The 17,077-nt window shown below is 43.9% G+C and overlaps 2 protein-coding genes across 2 annotated transcripts in view; both read left to right on the forward strand.

The window, feature by feature from the left end:
• slc29a3 (solute carrier family 29 member 3) overlaps nucleotides 1–7,618 on the forward strand; it is a 79,870-nt gene extending 72,252 nt beyond the window's left edge. Inside the window, exon 8 of the mRNA XM_070976941.1 lies at nucleotides 7,603–7,618. The gene's annotated coding sequence lies outside the window, so the exon portion shown is untranslated. The remainder of the gene's footprint in view (nucleotides 1–7,602) is intronic.
• Nucleotides 1–17,077, forward strand: part of mcu (mitochondrial calcium uniporter) — a 57,035-nt gene that overhangs the window by 2,162 nt on the left and 37,796 nt on the right. The window lies entirely within an intron of this gene.

Below are 17,077 nucleotides of genomic sequence, written 5' to 3' on the forward strand. Positions count from 1 at the left end.
GGAGCTCAGTTTCATGCAGCCCGCAGAGTCACAGCTCTGACTGCTTCTTGTGTAACGTGGTGCAGACATGATGGGTGAACTCCCCAGGCGTGCAAAGCAGACAGTGAGCTCCAAGGTTCACATTTAACCTGTGCTGGATTACTATTGAGTCAGCTGTCATATAAAATGCGGTGGCAGGGGAGTTGTTTCATTGCAAATAACCACTCCTTGTAAAAGGGTTATAAATCACAGGTTTTCTGTGGAATGAGCACATCAAGTGAATATTTCCATGTTATTGGAAATATTGTGTCTAAAATATAGGGTTTCACAGTGAGAAATGAAATAATGCTTTCTTTGGTTATTTATGTCCATTTAAGTCAACATGTTCATTAAAGCTGAACACTTGGTGGCCCTAGTGTTCGGGGGCCAGGGGGTCGAGGCCCACTCCCAGCTTTTAATCCAATCAGTGGAGGAGTAAACTAATTTATCCCTGCTGCCTTCTCGGGCTCAGTGCTGAAGTTATCCGGATTAGTGCGATAAGAGAGTGACTGTCAGCTTTTGTAGCTGTGGTGTGCTTTAAAGATGATAAGATGGCTGAATGATTGATAAACCTGTCCACGCTGCCGGTTTCATTAATGTGATCCTGCACTTTATGGACAACCTGGTGTCTTACTCCATTCATGAGCTCACATTTACATGTATGACTGAGAGTGGAGGCAGGCTTGTTGCATGGAGGACCTGACATTCTGACATGAAATGAAGAATGACCTGTCACATTAGCTGTCAGTCGTGGGAAAGATTCATGAATGATTGCATTCTTCTCATGTGTGGAAAATAATTGATGGTATTTCTGTGCAGAAGCTACATCAAGTGTTTCCTGATATTGGGAAAGGACAACCTGCATGTCTGTTCTCAGATCTGATCATATCTGGTACTTCTGCTGGAGCTCTTAATAAGCTCTGGTCAGCATGGCTGTACTGTTCCTTTGATATTGGATTACTATCTGTACACTGAGGCATTTTTAATGGGCATGAAGTGCAATTTAGAGGGTTTTCTTTAGTGGGTGAGAAAATTGATCTGAGATTCCCTGGGGGGATTCATACACTCATGCGAGATAATATGAGATATAGAATTTCAGGCAGCCAAAGGTATAGTTTCAAAAAAGCAAAAAAAAGATTGATTTGTTGCTGGATATTTCATTCAGTTCATATATCATGCCCCGCACCCTGCTGTTGATCGTTATGTGCTTCCCAATTTCCACATTAGCATAAACTGGCTTAGGCAGTGGCAGTTGCTTTATAGTAAAAGACATGAAGAACTAATTCAGTGAAGTTGTATCAAGCCTTAAGGACAAGGAGAAACTCCAAAAGACCCCCTGTAAAAAAAGAAAAAAGAAAGTGAAATGGAATATATAAACGGAATATCACTATTAAGAAGACTGAATGAAACAATTTGCACATTGGTCTGCTAACTCTGCTCTCGGACCAATGATCATTCAGAAATCAGAAAACGTTAAAGTGCCAGTTTTATATCTATCCCCACTAAAAGCCAAACAACAGAGTCGCTCACTCCACTGCTGACTGCTTCCTTCTCCAGTGTTTGAATTAGTTTTAGATAGTGAGCTGTAGAGCAATGAACAGGAAATAGAGGAGAGGCAGCCAATCTTGTACAAGCAAGCAGGCCAGGCACTCTGCGTCAGTGGTAACCTATCTTAGTTAGACCAATGTCTAGATACAGAATGCCTGCCCCTTGATGTATTTGCCCTTGCGGAGGACTCCAGTGGCCAGTAAAATCTTGAATTTGTCACAAGCTGTGACCGATGTGTTTGCATTGTTTGCACAGGGAACGTTTTTTCCGGAGACGAGGCCACGTTGCCACAGCGTTAAATCCTTTGTTTTGTTAGTAAAGCGCTGTGTCCCTTTTAACACTGCTGTTTGCTCTCATTTGTTTGTGCATGGCCAGGGGATAAAGGTAAAAGGTAAGGCGAAAGGTGGACTCCTAGAACATAGTCGTCATTTGATAATCAAATGAGCAACCAGCAGTGGAAAAGTAAGATTGTGAGGAAAAAACAGGTGCTTGCTAAATGTGCAGCAATGACAGAAAAAAGGCTTTTAAATTCCATCTACCTCACATTTACTATTTGTTGAGGCAAAACTCTTTTCTTGTTGCTATCTGTCTTGGAACAACCTGGCTGGTACACTAAGCACACAATCATATTATTTCTGCCTTTCCAACACTATTTTTAAAGTTGTGTCAAGAAACAACCAAGATCCTGCTGATATTTAATTGGCCAGCATGCCTCAATTGATGTTCACCAAGAATTTCAAGGGGGTTTAAAATTGTGTCTACTACGCTATAACAACCTTTGGAATACGTCTCCACACGTGGGGAATATGTCCTCCAAGAGGACTCAACAAAGGAGTATAAAAGAACCACTGCATGTGCAGCTGTCCATGTACTGTATGCGTCCCTTTGGGAGTGTACTCAGGCCGTTACTACCTTAAACATCTGGGTGAACAGAGCCGTTTGTCTCATTTGTACCTGTGAGACTTGCATTTTCGGTGTGTGTTGTCATCTTGGTGCAGTGATGAAAGGCTGATTGCTTTAGTGGTTCTTTTTCTGACAGAGCTTCTGTCAGCTCAAGTGGCGATCAACCCGGCGAGCAGTAGCCAGAGTAATTTCCAACATCTGCCACGGTCCGGGAGCTGTATGGCTGACCTGGCAGGCGTTCTGCTCTGAAACTGAGAGTGGTGCATTTGTTCAGCTCCACCTTTTTTTTGACAGTTTTCTACAGAGTCTCCATCATACTTCTCACTGTTTCCATTACAATTAGGCTGACAAGTCTGGGAGGTGGTTGAGCTAAAGCCTGAGATGGGATTCATCACATCGGAGTGTTGACACAGTTATTGGTGAAAGAAGCAGTATTTCATATCGGACTGGAGGAACAACTAACATTTCTCAACTGTCTTTTGCAATCTTATTGACTAAAGTGGTTCAGTATATTGCATGTGTTGGGTATTGTACAGTGATAATCATGTTATAAAATTTCATGGTACTTCTTGATGTGCTGCTGTAGCTGGAAGTACCCCTCTTGGGACAGCATTTAAAAACAGAGTCTACTGCAGGTATTTAGACACGCGCTCCATGAACAGCTGTGTAGTTAGTCACTATATGGAAAAAAAGGTATTTTCAGCTAATTCATAGCAATGGGGAGAAAAACTTTCTCCTTGCTTCTCCCTCTAAGGTTCTGCTAGATCTCCACACATATGCTGGTGCGTGTCGTGTTTCCCCTGTGCTTTCCTCTCCTCATTTCCCCGTGCTCTCTGAGTCAATCACATTACAGCACCTGCTCAGTTCAGTAACTTTCTCATGCTCACCAGCTGTTTGCCCTGTGGTCAAAAGCACCGTCCTGGAAGTATTAGACACTTAACTGAAATGTCCCCAACCCCCCTTGTTTGTACAGTATTATTTTCATGCTTTAAATCCTTACTAGGCCGAGGGGCTACATGCTTCTGATGAACAGTGTTCAATATAGAGATTCTGTTTTGTAATGGATGAAATTATTATGATGAACCAAGTCCTCATTAGTACTCTAGAGGAGATTTCACCCTTGAAGTGGTAAATGGCTGGTGAACCTCTGCTGTTGGCATAGACTAATTAGCTGCTTCCCATGTTTCTGTGTGGCCCAGCGTGTCTCCAGTCAAGTCTGAAAAGGACATTAAACTAGGCCAACGTGTGTAATGTGATGATGGATGGAAGCAACGCTTGGTTACCCCCCATCTCGAGGATGCGGGTTGGTGGCGTCCTCTGCCAGGAGGGCAGGTGAGGCTGTTGCTACAACCTATGAAGGTCATGTTCAGCCTGGCCTTTCATGCTATTAGATTTGGGATTGGGTTCATTATGTGGCAGCAACACTAATCTGTGGCAATGATGGGTCCAAGTGAGCAGTATGAATCAGACTGCGCATATTTAGCTTGTATGAAGGTCAGGCATGCCCAAATCTGTCAAAGAATGTGTGACAGTTATGTGAAAGCATTTCCAAATTGAGGTTTGTCTCCTCCACACCTAAACCAGCATGACAATGGCTTTGTTTTTGTAACATACTGCACTTCAGTTTGATGGCAGTTGTGAAAGTACTGCAAATCTACTGGCAAAGTCTGAACAGCCTCATATATGATGCTGCTTGTGATCATCGTCTGAGTATTGATTCTGCAGTTCAGATACTGTAATATTTGTGTTGTGGTCTCCTTTGGACTTGAAAAGCATGTTTTATTCATTTATTACGTTTTTGTACTTCATTTACATAAAACCTTGGCCAGTTGGAAATTACGCAGACACAACAAAAGAACAATGAGGGAATAATATGACAGGGTCAGTTGTATCTGCAGGCCAGACAATCTTAAAAATAGGACAGCCGTAACCGCACATGCTTCTGATTTTTAGTTTGCTAATACCTCACCTGAGTGCACTTGTGTGTTTGTTGACCTTTCTTTGGCTGGATGTGTCCCTTTCTGCTGTTGTAAATTGATTCCCCCTAGTTTGCTGTGTAGAGTTCAATTTGATTGACCTTTGGCCCCCAAAATATCAAGACTCTCCAATATCCTGATAATTAATCGGGTGGTGCCTTTTTTGTCAGGGTGTATTGATTGATCATAAAAGTTCACGGTGAATTAATGCAAGCGGCAGAGTAGGACGGTTGCTGAGTGCAGGGACTTTGACAGTGGCTAGTGTCAGTTAAGCTTTGATGAATAAAGATAAGATAAGATAAGATAAGACTTTATTGATCCCACACTGGGGAAATTAAGTCATTGCAGCCAGAAAGTATTAAAAAAGCAAAAACAGTGGCACCAAAGGGTCAAGATTAAAAGTATTCAGGATATAGAACAAACAGTTTATAGAAATACTTTTGCCAAAATGGACAGTGAATACAGTGTTATTACACAGTTTAGAAAAACATACGGCAAATTAGAAATTGCACCAGATGTAATGGATAATGTGAGCATATATTAGCATTGATAACAGTAATGCAAAAAACGGTGGGTTTATGATGTAGAATTTGGGAAAAGACAGCATCAACACAGTGCTACATGACATGATGTCAACTGTTGGGACGAAGGACCTGCAGTAGCTTTCTTTCTTACACACTGGCTGCAGCAGGCTGTAACTGAGGAGCTGCTTAAGCCCCCCACCGTCTCATGCAGGGGGTGGGATAGGTTGTGCATGATTGATGTCAGCTTGGCTTACATCCTCCTCTCACCCACCTCCTTGATGGTGTCCAGAGGGCGGTCCAGGACAGAACCAGCTCTCCTGACCAGTGAGTCTTTTTCTGTCCCTTTCAGGGCTTCCTCAGCCCGAGCAGACCACTGAATGGAAAACTGCAGGTGCCATCACATGTGCCATACAATGTCTTTAACAGTGTCCTACATACTCCAAAGGACCTGTCTTCTTAGCAGGTGCAAATGCTTTGGCCCCTCCTCTACAGTCCTCCTGCACAGTCCACACATCATTTTCTACTTGTGAATGCTAGCACTGCCAACTTATACATGCAACTAGTTATTGCTTACCAGCCCTATTTTCTGTCTTACCTGCCTTTTTACCAAAGCATGCAAAAAAAAAAAAATCATCTTGCTAATTCAGGTCTGTCCATACCTTTACTCAGAGGTAAAACCCTCTGACTTGAATGTTTGGCCCTTTCATTTAAACTTTCCCAAGCTGCAGATGAAGCTCGCACACTGAGTCAAGATTAGACAGACTTTGTATCCTAATGACAGTGAAAGCAGATTATTGTGTATACAGCTCCTATCAGCTGCATTCTACGCAGCAGTATTCTTGCCATGCTCCCACTTATCTACATTGCGCTGCTTTATTGAATTGAAAACAGTATGGTATATTGAATCTGGCGGATCCATAAATTACAATTGTGCAGTGAAAAGCAGAAGACAATCATATCAGGGCAGGGCAGCAAGGAGAAGCATCACTATAAGACAGGCAAGCAGGAGAGAAGAAACCGGCTTAGCTGTCAACAGTGAGGCGGCTCATAATTGGAATTGGTAGCATTATGTATGAATGAGTCTTGTTTTACTGCTGGATTAATGGCTGGGAAGATGTTCAGAGGAATGTTGGGGTTGTGTGATGTGAGGATTCCCTCGGCCTCAGGCTCACCTCTTTCACTGAAGCGAAAATGGGTGAGAAGGACTGCTTCTCATTACAGCTTTCCCATCTCACTGCCAGCACAACCAAAAGGATTATTGCATCTGTCTAACCACGGAACACAGTTTGCTTCGAAATTGGAGTTTTTAACTCAGAAAACCATCACCCCCTTTCTGGCAAAATAAGTCGACACACAGGGAAAACTCCCCGATCAAATTATTCTCTTTTTACTGGGTAGAACTGCTGATACTAATTTCAGAATAGCACCAAAACATAATGAGCACGGGCGTACATTTAAATGAGAGCTATCATGTATGATGGGAGCATGCAAGATCCCCGACAACTGATTTGAGAATAATTGCTCCGTAAATTATTTATGCATGCATACAAGTCGCTTAGACACTCTGTTGGAAGAATTAGTAATACATTACTGAGCATTTAAGAGCACAAGTCTGCTCCATTAGGTTATGGTTTAACCAAAATAGAGACAAACCTGTTGGAGACGAACCGTGAAAAACAAATAAAACGCACAAATTGCAAAGCAGCTCACTTTCAAAAGAGGACCCCTGCAAATTTAAAAATGCTAATGGCTCTCTAATCGCACACATGCAGACACACAAGTTCATAAGTAATCCTATTCCTGCTCGATCGATGTACTGGGTTAATGCAGGAGGACTTGGCATTTTCAAGTTCGTTACGCCTTTTGTGTCCTGGTGATTTCAGAGCACGGGCCACTGTCTCCTCTGATAAAGCCAGTTGATCTCAGAAGTGTAGACAGATGTGGCTGCTCTGCTGGAGGGAAATCTGCATGCATTTCAGAGTTTATCTGCGTGGTGAAAGGTGCTGGTGTTGGGTTACCAGAGACACGAGGCTTCACCGGTCATGGTCAAACAGGATGTATAGAGAACTGTGACATCATCTTTGTGTTGAGGTCATTGTGGCTTTTGGGAGGAGTGTGTGTCGACTCAAGAGGAATTCTCTCTCCATGGTGGCTTAGTGAGGCGTGGTGCCAAGCCGGCTGCTGTTTGTTGTTCCCATTTAGCATCAGCTCACTTTGGCCCTTTTTACCCTGGGTGGTTGGTACACATTAGTTACAGCCGTCAAAATGGAGCTTGTTTAAACTTGCATGCATATATTACCACTCCACGCTTTGTGCCAAGAGCAAGTCAAAGTGGCATGCAGATTTGACGTGGTTCCTTAAAGGGTATTTTGAGGATATTGAACTTGTCATCACAAGTTTCCCTGATCAGTGCGTAGTTGAATTACTAAAAATGTACATTTGTTTATGCAGTAGCATAATTGCTGTTGTTTGAAGTTGTGTGTGCATGATGAACATTCTTTACTGTGGTTTCATACTATTTCACCGTTCATCCACTGGTCGCAGTAATGTGCCAAAACAGTGAAGTATTGGGCAGGGAAGAAGAAGACTGCAAGTTACAGTTACAGGACAAAGCCACAGGCTACCTTTTAAAGAGCAGCTAAGCAGTAAATTCACTGTTTTGAGTGAGCAAACTGTGTGTACAGTCACTTTATGTCACTGTCAGTTGATCCTGCTCCCAGCCTACCGTGTTCATTAAAACAAAGACTGTTTTCTTTTTTCCAGAGAAAGTCTAAAGAAAATATCTGTGAATAATCAGTGATGTTCCCTGGTAAACCACAACTATTAACTTCAAGCCGTTACTGACAGGTATAACCATTAAAGCAACACTTATGTATATAACTGAGGATCTATGAATTGTGGCTGACCACCAGATGCAACATGTAGGCATTAAAATGGCTGAAAACAGCTGAAACACAATATGGGGCAAAGACAGGGACACTGGTGCCTTGATCTGACATCAATGATTTCAAGGATTTGCATAGCTTCAGTCGTGAAAATTCAGTGCTCTTGTCACAAAAAAACATATTACCAGGTTTGAGGAAGCTGCCTGCTTTTCATGAGCCCTTTAAACATGAAGTAAGTGAGGCCACAGGAACAAGTGGTTGCCTGGCAGCTGCTCAGAGATGGCGTGTGGTCTGAAAGTTCATGACAGGAAAAGAGATATCTGCCACCCGCAGACAACGTAATGCACAGAGTAAAACCGCCTCAGCTGTTCTCGTCTCTTGTTGTGTCTCCAGGAGCTTCAAGGCCTGTTTACATGAGCTCCCAAAACTTCACCATCTCTGGTTGTCCCTCTTCACTTTTCCAGCACCAGCCCGCTCTCTGCCTAAAATGAGCCGCCTGTGCTCTCTGAATGATGCTTGTGACAACCTCATTACACAACCAGAAGTCAAGAACGGAGATTGATCAGACTCTGAGCACATCCAGGGAGTCAATGAGGCCCAGAAGGCACGACTGTCTTTTCGGCCTCACGCCCAGTGTGTTTGCTCTGTAATTACCCAGATTGTAGCAGGGCCACGGTAGACAAAAGCACACACAGGGGATTCACTGTGGAGAAAACAAACAAAGGTGCACACCTCTGTCCAACAATGGACCATAAGCCCTTAAGTCTCATTGTTTTTTTTTTGGTAATGATTATCTAGTCCAGAGAGACAAGACAAACATGTCTGGCACATGTCAGGTCAGGCTTAAACATAACTAACGTATCCATAACATAGCTCACGGTTTTCTTTTTAAGTGTGCATGAATTAGTTTTTTGATGCTCCGCAAGCTGGAGATTCTAATAGGTTTCCTGTTGATAGGGGCCTCTGACGACTTAACTGCTGGTTCTAAATGAATCAGGCATCTGGGCTTTGAGCCTTGTCTCTTTTAATTAACTCCTATATCAGCGCAAGTGGATCAATGGTTTGAGACATATATGGTATGAGCATGCCTGTTTCAGAGAGCCGAGTTAAGCTTGTGTGGCCATGAGAAGAGGTGGGGAGGGGTCAAATGTGCATTATCGTGGTGCTGGGGGTTAAGGCTGCCTTTTGCTGCCTCAGCACTTTGGAGCCTTATTCACACCAACCACTCATTTTAATGATATTCCATATATTTCTGTGAGGATTGGAGGTTTTGACCAGATAATCCTATTAGAAGCAAATGTTGCGAGGCCTGGGAAATATGGACAAATGATCATATCACAGTTTTGACTATATAGAAGGCATGTTATGTGGTATTATTGTGGACTGTACTGCAGTATATCTGTTTGGGTTTTTTCCTTTGACGAATGGCTCATTGGTTGAATGACAAAATGTCAACTCTACTATAGGCACTGGATGATGGTATGGGTCATTTTGTGTAGTGATTATATAGAGGCTGTGAATTATCAAATCAATTGGAAAAGCCACCTGAAAAATGAAGGTAATTTGTACTGTTGTGCTGCAAATCAAATATTGGCATAAAGCATTCCTACCCATTGTTTTCAACGCTGACCACAAAACAGCCAGAGATGCTGTACCAAAGGGATCGCTCGTACCCATTATAAAGCATTTAGAAAAATCTTTTACAGTTGAATTTATATTGTCATTTGGCCCAATATAATAAGGAGGCAATCCATCATGGGCTACTCTGTGACTTGCCTTGTATTGTGGTGCGCTGTCTTCCTGTGCGAGAAAGTCAGTGAGGACTTAGCGGGGACAAAGTGTGAGAGATACAATCTTGTCTCAAAGGCACCTCTGCGAAGCAGGGCAGTAAGTAAATTGCTTATGTAAATAGCTCTGCTGCAATAATCCCTTGTTGATGACGTGACAGTCCGAGATTCTGAAATTCATTTGTTTTTGGATTAAAAGAGTGCTTAACTCTTGACTAGCAGTGGTATCAGTGCATCAGTTTAACAAGGGATATCCAATAATAACAACAGCAGCAGCAGCAGCAGCGTTAAAATGATGGCGACCTGTGGTCTTGTCAGCAGTCATTGAGACTGAGTGTCTTTGTTAATGAAAGCCAACAGCCATAATTGTTGTTCTCCGTCACTGAGTTAATGCCAAGCTGTTTGCAGGACCTCATCTTCATGGTGCAGCTGCAGTGTGGTATTAATAAGTATGACATTCAAGTAGGCTAATACTAATTTGCATGATCAGAATGGTTGGGGAGGACTTTTCCCCTGAGCTCTAACAGCGTTTTTCAACTGTGACTGTTTCTTTCAGGGCACCAAGTCTTTCTGTTGCTCACTTAATTGGCACATGTTATAGTTCAAGTGTGCTATAGGTATGCCAGTCCAGCCTGTGAGAGAAATGAGAAATGTCTGCCTTTATTTGATTATTCTTTGTGCGTGTGCTTGTGCATACCCGTCTTTTTCGTGACGGAGATTGAGGAAGATGCTGTTGACCTCGGAAACACCTGTGATTTCCTCATCCTCATTCCACACACGGAGGTCAAGAAGCAGCAGACTGCAGGGTCCCATGACCTTCTGCCAGAGAAGGTTAGCAATGACCCAGCTGCCTGTTGTCTTCACAATGCTGTATGGCATGGATGTGTGCACATACGCTGCGGGCCTTGCATCAGCACACACATAGAATCTGCTTTCTCTTGTGGCGCTGGGGATTGTCAGTCAGCTGTGTGTGTGTGAACGCTCGTTCAGAGCCTGTGATTTGAAATAAAGCTGTGAGCAAAAAGACGGGCAGCACGGAGTGGTGGAGATACTAGACATTTCCATTCTCACTCTTACTGTTACTCATCGTTTGCCAGCTAGCTAGTGCGCCACCATTCTATAAATAGGATTGAGGAAATGGTGGAGGGGAGACTTTGTTGGAGGATGCATTTCCATGGAGACAGCCTTCATTGGGCTTTGGCTTTGCAGTCAGTGAGCCATTGTGGAGGACAGGATTCTGGGCTAGCTTAGCTAAAAGTTTGCATTCCCCATCCAGTTGTTGGGACAGTGTTGCCATATCTGGCTGGGAAAGTCAAATTAGAACAAGCTTGTTCTTTGCTTATTGCACATGAGTCAACTCTGCAACTACTGCAGCAGCAGCATCTCCATTTTGCTTGAGAAACATCATGTAACTGAAGCTCCTGCAAACCATTGTGCTCATAAAGTGCACACCACTCTTCCTCATTTAAAGCCACACACACGCACATATGCAAAGCAAATATAGTGCTGTCCTTCCTGTCATGCATGTAAAATATCTTCAGACTCACCTGCACAGATTAAGTCTCTGAGGCTTTTGCATCACACTGCAATCACGTCCCACTGGCAGCCTGCAGGAGGCGTGTGAATGTGTCTGCCTCAATATAATTGTGCTCCATTATGTTGCTCTTAAGGTGTTTAAATGTGGTCACATGTCCAGCATTTGCTATATTGAATTATTTGAATGCTTTTGCTTCAGTTGTTTCCTTGTTCTGTTAATGTGTGTAACCGAGTGTAACCGCTGTCTCCGGGGTATCGATCAAAGGGTGGGTGGGGCTGTTCTTCATTCCTGAGGCATTAGAATAAAAAAGGTTCTGTGTTTCCACTCTGGAAAAACTCATTTGATACACATCTCTCTGATCCTGTTATTTTTGTCTCCTCTGTGGTGCTTTGCTTATCAGCAGCAAGGCCCCACAACTTCCCAGTTATATGCCGGGAGAAGACAGTTACCTGCTTGTCAGAGAAAGGTTGCGAGTTATGCTTCCTAACAGCCGCTGCATGAAGATCAAATGCTTGTCACTCAGCCTGACAGTTACCTGGCTGTGGTTTTCCCAGGGAAAATAGTTGGGCAGTGAGGAGGCAGATGAGCTGAGCTTAGCATCAGAGCGGATCAGTAATGTACCTGCAACTGAGCTTTTACCGACCAGGGTCCTGAGGTGAACCCTGGGGAAATCCTATCCTGGTCATGAACTGGAGGGGAAGGCAAAGGGGTGGAGGGAGAAGAAAGCAGGTATGGAGAGGCGAGAGGGGGAGAATGTGGGAGTTGAAGCGGAGGTTATGAGTGTCTCCTTTTTCGGTAGGTAATAGCAATACAATTGAAGTTTTTTGTCTTCAGCCTTAGGCAGCCTTTCTAAAGTTACAACGTATTGAGCTGTCTTGTAAATCCAGGTATTTCACACCGGCATTAGGAAGATGTGAGAAAGTCTCCTTGCAAAAGTCAAGGCCACAATGTGCACATGCGTGTGACTAACAGAGGCTAGGGGAAGCAAACAGGCTACTGGAGCTTTTCAAGAGTCCGGGCGCTGCTGTTGCCTGGGTAACACTTTTAAAATGTCCCTTTTCCAACAGAGAATTGAAGGTTGTCCATCTCATTGTTTCCTGCTCTCTGCCTCTGATGTAAAAATGACTACTCCAGTCGTGACATATCTCATCTAGCAGCATACAGTACAACATTTCTCTGTGCAGACATGTACTCAGTAGAAAGCCTTCTTCACAACTCGGCTGTTGGGCTGCCGCACTCCTCACTTCCTTCCATTCAGTCGCCTCATTGGAGTAGATGTAACACTACGATGCTCGGGCAGTTTTCAGCCCAGTCTTGAATTATTGAAGTGCCTATAAGGCTTTCCTTCAAATTTATACTTCCTCTGAATGCAAAATTGAAAATAAATCATTTTGCCAAATATAATTTGGAGAGAGTTGCTGCTGCTCAATTTTTATCTTATTTTATAATAGTCACAAAAACCCACAGGGGGAAAAAATGCATGAAGTCTCATTTATGCAGTCTGGTGCTTTATTTCCATGTAGTTCATGACTCTCCTAACCTTGTGTTCAGCTGACATCTTCCTACACACCAAAATTCATTTTGCATGTCTAAGGAAGTGGGAGTGTTGGAGTATGTTAAGTTCAGCAATCTGTCCCCCTCACACAGCCTCATACAAACAGACTGGAATTCATTGATCAGAATAACCAATACTGTGCCTCCTGGAGTCCGGTGGAGCTGCTGCTGTTGACAAAAAAAATGGACAAAATGGGAGAGAGTTTTGATTGGACTATGAAACCTGTACCGTGTCACTGGCAGCCGTGGTCAGGACCTGTGGTTAGTCAGCACCAGGGGTGCGCTGTATCATATCGCTCACAATAATATGATAAAAAAAAATTCACATAGTGATAATGGAAATATTCCAACTTACTGCCATGATGACATTGTACCGTCACACACAGCAACAGCAAGCATGGCGGAAAGCAACAGTAACATTACTACTGGCTCTGTAGTGGAGAAGTTTCAAAGAGGGAACCACTACACGAGAGTGGAAGTGGTTTGGTTTCAAAAGATCAGATGTACAAAAAAAACACAGTAATATGTGAGAAGTGCAAGAGGAAGAAGAAGAACAGCAGCTACAAAAGGGGGCAGTACAAGAAACCTTTTTCACCACCTCAAGCGTGAGCCTGACTGAGTACGAGGAGAGCCAAAAATCCCCAGAGTGGAGCTCAACAGCTATTCTGAGCTCTAAACCAAGCAGACAAACTGCATTGACTCAGCATAACATTGCCAAAGCTTTGGCTAATTCTGTTCTGTGATATCGTCAAGAATACCACCAGCACAGAAATGCGCTAAAATATCTTAATGTTATTTTAGGGCCATATTGCTCACCCCGAGTCAGCACCCTTGGTGACTACGTCATTACTTCCAGAAGCTGCTTCACAATAAATGCCTTGCAGTGGGTAGCTGATGGAAAACTTTTGATGGAGCGGCAGAAAGTGTTGAGGTTGCACGAATAACATCTAGCGCACAGTTGCTCTTATTCTGGGCCTTAGTGTTGCAGGTCAGCACAGTTACTCCCTGCTGTGTGGGTGCATTGGAAATGATACATGCTCAGGTGTGTTAACAAGCTGCTTTAAGTAGGATATACTGTGGGTGAGAGGACAAACCCTTCAGTCAAGTGGTGTGGGTAGAAGTGGTGGGTAATCCTGTAGCCAAAGTAAACCAGTTAAATCTTTGCAATGTAAATGTGATTCTTATTTAAAAGGGTTGCTGGGTTGTGTAAGCAGTTCAACATGTGCTGTTAGCATTGCAGGTCATGTCACCCACATGCCTTGATACTATATTTGTGACCCTGCGTTTTGAATTTCACAGCTGATGCAGCCGGCTCAGTGTATTTCACAGACACCTTCAGATTCTCACCAAACACTGCCTTTAACTAAATTCGACTGGTTATGTTTGTATGCGTTAGCGTGATGTGCAAGTTTCACCGCAGACAAACGACCCATAAAACTGTGATGGATGTGGTTGACTAGAGTTTCGATGCAGGCTGAACTTGTCGTCAAAGCTGAGCTGCATGCTGGGCTGATGGTTGTGTGACACTCACCTGCAGACACACAGCGTGCAGGTCTTGTGCGCTTGCCATGTAGCAGCTGACTCTTGTAAGCAACTACTTTAAAAGACCCTCGTAGCTTTTTCTGCTGGCTGTGTAGAATTCGGCCCACTTAGTTTGGGAACCTGCCAGTAGTGAGTATAAGTCATATTTTCTTTTAATATATACAACTTTTGGCTGTATTACTCGATGTTATACCTAATTGTGCAAACAGTGCCTGTTGGTATTGACTGCTACATTTTAAAGATTGAAAATGTGCCCTTTTCTGTTCCAGTATTATGATTTAATACAGCTTTCCTTACAGAGTTGTGCGGGTAGGTGTTTCTTGCTATTTACAGCTTTCGCAGTTGCAATGAGTGAGTGCTTTATTTATTATGATTACACACACAGGGACACACACTCTTGCACAGTCCCTCCTCCCCTCTCTGATGTTGATGATGCTCTCTCTCTCTCTCTTTCTCTCTCTCTCTCTCTCTCTCTCTCTCTCTCTCTCTCTCTCTCTCTCTCTCTCTCTCTCATGAGCCTGTGCTTCCTCCCCTCACGCCCACGCTGCTACGCTGTGCTGCTGATCATCAGCTTTATCGCTTTATGTACAATATGTGTCTTTTGTATGAAATAAAGCAGCAAGCAGCATTCAAACAGCACTTTTGGTTTCCCCTCCACCCACTGGCTCGACCCTTGTCACCGCAGTCCTAAATCCTTTTTGTCCTTCCTTACTTATCCATATTCAGCCTTGTTTACAGGACCTTGAGTCCTTCCTTTAAAAGCTAGCTGGAAGAGCGAGATCTTTAAAAGTGTGATAAAGTAAGCAGTGTTTGTTCTGACATTTCCAGGCCAGTCCCGCTTTCCAACAATACCAGCAATGTTATGGCGTTGCTCTCTCTGCCCTCCTAAGCTTTATTTGGGGAACACCTGGGGCCATAAATCAGGAAAATATTTTCATGGTAGATGTTGGACTTTTTTCTCGTGTGTATCAGCCTTCGTGCTGCCTGCACAGCCTTCCCATTCTGTCCTATAGTCTCCCCCGCTTTTGTTTCTTTGTCTGTTCTTGTACAGTCCCCGAGACACCTGGGGATGAAGCTGCTTCACTGCCGTCTTCCAGCAGCCTTCGTCACAGTTTTCAGCCCGCCCATTCATCTCTGCTGCAGCAGGAGACACCAGGCTGTCAACCCCACTCTCCGAGCACCCCGCCTTCATGACCCCGTTTTGCGTATCTGTGTGTATCCCACATGAACGGTGGATAAAGGGCAGAGGAGGTAGCGCATGGTTGCGTCACGTATACGTGAGGGTGTTCATGTTTCTCGGGTGATAAATGGTGATGACGCTGACCATTCAGCCCACTCCCCCTGTCTCTGCTTTTTATTGGTTCGCAGAAACCCTGCAGCGTGGCCACAGTAATACCTTTGTCCAGCTCTGCAGAAACAACCACACACATCCACATATACACACACACGTCCTTGAGAGGCGAGGTCGATGTTTGGATTCACTGTGAATGTGACGAGTCCTTCACATCCTCTTCACTTACAGGGCGTGATTGTGTCTATCTTAGAGCTTCTGTCTTTATATTTCTGCATATCATCAGGGAACATCCAGGGGAACCCTTTGCATCTGGATCAGTCCGGCTTCCAGTGGACAGCCCTCCACCCCTCTTCACCCTATATGTGCAGGCACTGGGTAACAGGGCTTAATGTGTTTGCGATTTCATTTAACTCTCCTCTCCCTCTTCTCCATCTCCCTCTCTTCATCTCTCCTCTCGGTGGACAGTGATTGCCTGCAGCCTCCCCACTTTCTCCCTCTCCACTCTCCACCCCCCCACCTCCCTGGGGCCGACTGCCTCTCTCCTGCTAGTGACAGAGATGCAGAGAGGGTGAATGAGCAAGGTGGGAAGACGAACTGAGAGAGCAAGATAAGGGAACGGAGAGAGATGGCAGGACCAGAGTGTGAATCACTTGGATTGACAATAAATGTTGGTGCAGGGTCGCTGAAAAGTTGTAGCTTTGCCTGCTGACCAAAGGACTTCAAAGAGAAACCACAGTACACACAGACGACGGCCTCTGCATGCCGCTCTCTCTATGTACTACTCAACATGCAATATTTAATAGCTGTGTGCATTTGAACACGTGAGGACAAGAGGATATGATGTAGGTAGAAATGGCCGTTGTGCATCTAAATACACTCCTCTCTCCATGGGATGTCTCTCATTTACCATCTGCCGTACTGGTAAACTAACTGGGAGCAGATAGCATTACCAGCATTACATCGCCTGCTATTAATTATCTCTCAGCAGCTTCCCCCATCCGCTGGGCTGATGTGATCTGCTGTGTGAAAACACACACACCAACACACACCAACACACACAGCATGTTCTGACACCTGCCTGACCCCTCTGTGATGTTATTTTTTATTTCTATAACCGAGAAGCTTGTTAAAGCCCTGCTGATGGCGAACCAGTGTTCATTATTTCACCTCAAAAGCAGTTTTCACCGTGTACTAGACAAGGCTTAAGCATTGAGCTGGTGTTGATGAGGACATTTTTTGTAAGATTGTGGTCCAGGCATTCGTGGATTGCTCTCTTTTTGCTTTTTATACATAATTCTCCCTCTGGATCCACTGAAGTGCTGCAGTGTGTTGAATTGATTTAATGCATGATTTTTGGGCTTTTGGATCTTTGGCCATTTATAAAGTAGCTATCAGGTGCTCAGCATTTCTACTCTCTGCCCTCTCTTGTATTTTAAGACTTCAGTTGGTGCTTTTATATGTTGGAATAAAATTTGGGGGGAATTTTCGCTCAGCTGAGCTGTCAAGGGA

The sequence above is a fragment of the Chaetodon trifascialis genome, chromosome 13 (genome assembly GCF_039877785.1).
Source record: "Chaetodon trifascialis isolate fChaTrf1 chromosome 13, fChaTrf1.hap1, whole genome shotgun sequence".
Taxonomy (NCBI): domain Eukaryota; kingdom Metazoa; phylum Chordata; class Actinopteri; order Chaetodontiformes; family Chaetodontidae; genus Chaetodon; species Chaetodon trifascialis.